Source organism: Sardina pilchardus, chromosome 2, assembly GCF_963854185.1.
Source record: "Sardina pilchardus chromosome 2, fSarPil1.1, whole genome shotgun sequence".
Lineage (NCBI taxonomy): Eukaryota > Metazoa > Chordata > Actinopteri > Clupeiformes > Clupeidae > Sardina > Sardina pilchardus.
In genome coordinates this window covers 31,272,481-31,275,820 of record NC_084995.1, presented here as the reverse complement: position 1 = coordinate 31,275,820, position 3,340 = coordinate 31,272,481, and the positions used below count along the sequence as shown (strand labels likewise).

At 43.4% G+C, this 3,340-nt stretch overlaps 1 protein-coding gene across 3 annotated transcripts in view; it reads right to left on the bottom strand.

Annotated features, from left to right (window-relative positions):
- Positions 1-3,285: 3,285 nt before the first annotated feature.
- The window catches only part of LOC134070427 (KN motif and ankyrin repeat domain-containing protein 4-like), an 11,558-nt gene continuing 11,503 nt past the window's right edge, over positions 3,286-3,340 (bottom strand). For all 3 annotated transcript variants that reach the window (XM_062526789.1, XM_062526804.1, XM_062526796.1), the window contains exon 10: positions 3,286-3,340. This exon is cut by the window's right edge and continues 1,206 nt beyond it. The gene's annotated coding sequence lies outside the window, so the exon portion shown is untranslated.

The following is a 3,340-nucleotide window of genomic DNA, read 5'->3' as shown; positions in this document are numbered from 1 at the left end:
CTGCGCGCTCGCCATCTGCTTCCCTCTGTCGCATTCCACACGAGCGTATGCCGCTCGTTCCCCCCCCCCCCCCCCAGGCCCTCCGGCACCCCCGCTCGCACGGTTCCGCTCAGACAGAGGAAGGGAGCGAGCTCGGCAGTCTGCGCGCGTGGCTCCCAGAGGCCCGGTTAAGCCAACTGCTCCGGCTCGTCGACGGCAGCGTTGACAGTTAGGAGCAGGCCGGACTCGCCGAAGTCTCAGATCAGGGAGGCCGCGGGAGTTTTTGGAGGCCGCCGGAGTTTTTGAAGTCCGCGTGTAAGAACTGGAGAGGAGTGGGGTTGTTGGGGCAGCACAGGCCAGAAGTGACGGAAAGGCGATAGACATCTCTTGTTGTTTTGCCAAACAATCCGCCAATCTGTACGTGATGAGTTCTGTGTATTGTCTCAGGGAAATGGAGCAGAAAGAGTGTGTTAGAAAGGAGACAGCAAGAGAACAGGGAGAATGTGATGTGTCTAAGGGGCAATTGTGTGTGTGTGTGTGTGTGTGTGTGTGGGTAGTGTGTGTGCGTGTGCGTATTTGTGTGTGTGTGTGTGTGTGTGTGTGTGTGTGTGTGTGTGTGTTGTGTGTGTGATGGCTAATGTGCCCACAGAGGTGTTGTTTTGACATTGTAGAGCACACATCGAGGATGCTTTGTGTAGAGAGATACATACATCAAGGGCTTAACTAAAGGCTAATTTGCTGCCATTCAATACTGCTAGCCGCACACCTTGTCCAAAGTCCATGCAGCATGTTAGTTCCCTAATGTCCCTGCAGCAGTAGAGGCTCTGAGTGGCCAGTCTGCGCCCGCTGTGCTCCCTCGTCATAGTCACACTTTTTTGTGCTGCTCTTTGGTCCATCTTGGTTCCCGCATCGATGTTGAAAATCGGAGAGGGACAATTTCCTGTCAAGCTGTGAGAGTTGATGGGTGTGTGTATGTATGTGTGTGAGTGAGTGTGCACATGTGTTAAATTTAATATCGGTATTGTGAAGTTGTGGTGTTTTTGAATCCAGATGTGTAGATATGTTTTCATAAGGGAATTTTGATACATAGATGTAAAATTCTGTACATAAGATTTTAGATAAAAGTCTGCCCATACATTAATTTATTTGTACAAAAATGATAAAAGCAAATTGGATTTTCTATCGTAACAATGAAGTGTTATCTGCCAAAAGTGTTTTGTGTGTTATCACTGGATATCACTGGAGTTTGTTTATTTTCTTGTTTTTCTGCCCACAGTTCACTCAGTTTTGGGGTAATGGTGTCACAGCACTCTTTACATGTGAATTTGTATTTTTATTTGCCAATTCAGTTTGTTTTGTTTTGCGCCTTGTTTAATTTTGTATCTTTTTATTTTTCTGTCTGTGTGCTAAAAATCTTTACTGTATGACAAAATGGTCACATATTTCTATGAAATGTTTCAAAACAGCTCTCTCTATATTGATATATAAAATGGATTAAAACTCCATGTGTCTCTCTTATTCCATTTCACCTAGATAACTGCTTAGATATATTATCTCGATTTAGATCTATTAGAAATGTCATTGTATGCTGAAGGTTGCTATTTTATTTTTAACACTGCCATTTGTGTTTTCGAATGCGGCTGACTAGTTTAATGTATGTGTGCCATTATGCCTGTAAGGGTTCAGTGAGGGTGGTGGCGACCCAGATTGCTGCTGTGCTTCTTGGCTTGTCCTCTGCACCAGTCAGCTGCTGTATGTGGTATGGCCGGGCAGGGCTGGGTTGGATTGACCCCACTGCCTCTTGCACTGAATACCCAGCAGACTGCGGAATGCCAAGATGATTTTTGGAAGCAATCAATTCTGCACCAGTACCCCCGCCCTCCCTCCCTGTGCTTTGTTTTATGTCTTGTTCTCTCACTTTCCTCTCTCCCAACGCAACCTCTCCCACACACATATCAATGACAGCTCAATACCATCTCATCCAAAGAGAATGCCTCAGCTGAACCCAATCCACGAGGGAGCAACAGCAAAAGATTGCACTGGTCTAGCAACAATCTCTGAGTCAGAGTTCTTGTTGTGCATTCCGTCAGAATAGATGGCCATTTTCCCTTTATAACTTAAAGTTTAAAAAATATATTTTTTTTTTTACCACAAGTGTGATTCTGCCATCAGGAACCCAAACACAGCTTTGGAGAAACTCCTTCAGGAGGCAAGCAGTATCGAATAGACAAAACACGTATACAGTATTTGTGTGTGTGTGAGTGTGAGCGTAAGAAAGCACAGCAGAGATAGTGGGGCATGGAAGGATACAATGTTTTACAGCCACAAGCTGGATTTTGTCTGCAAGCTCAAACTATCATCTATGCATCGAACCAACTTGTATTTGAACTTTCTCTCTCTTTTTTAATGATTTAATGATAGTTTATGTCGCACTATGCATTTTATGCTTTATAAAAGAGGCCATTTCAGACGTGTTTTAGGTGTATGCATTGCCAGCCCCATTAGTCTGAGCATACATCACATGGGCGATTATGTAGCACCTCCTAGAGGATCTTCAGACAATCAGACTGAAACACCTCTCTGGGTTTGTGTTTGTGTGTGTTTGTAAACGGTAGAAGGCGGGTATGGTATGATATTATTTGAAGTGTTTTTTCCAGTTTGCATTAGCCAAGGATTTGTCCAGAGATCAAAATTGTTAATTAGCAAAAGCAAAATCTTTACACAGGGAGAGGAGCTTAATCCTAATATTAAAAAAGGGGTTTTGAAGTTCCATTCTACTGGATGAGAGAAGTTCATTATAATAAAAGAAGTTCAACACCAGCCATGGTTGATTATTAACATGTACTGTACTTCATGCTGAAATGCAATTTGGAGTTGACGATACGAGCATATCCAGTGTATTGTGGCCAGCAGCTACAGTAGCTACTTGTATAGCCACTGACTCTGTCTCATAGGTTAGTTTGCACTCTCAGTGAGATGCTCTGTTTTAGCAGCCTCTGCGCACAGTGTATTGATCTAAAGCGACAGCATTCCTCCCAGGGCCTTGAATGTGATGACCTCTTTCATCTTTCATATCTTCATATCCTGTTCCAGGGCCATGGCTTCAGGGTATTTACACAGATTCCACTGTGTCTTATCTGCAGATAGATGTATGCATTAAGCGTATTACTTTGCGGAAAATCCTGGAACGTCGAAATAAAATCCACCTTAATTCTGTTCTCTCAATTCTCTGTAGGAAATAATGTGCACACTGCTGGCTATTAAAAATATTTATTGAAAGATACTGTAGAAGCCACAGTACTGGATAAACAGTTCTGGGGAAATTGCGTGGTAGTATGGTGGTCATTTCCGATTCTATTGA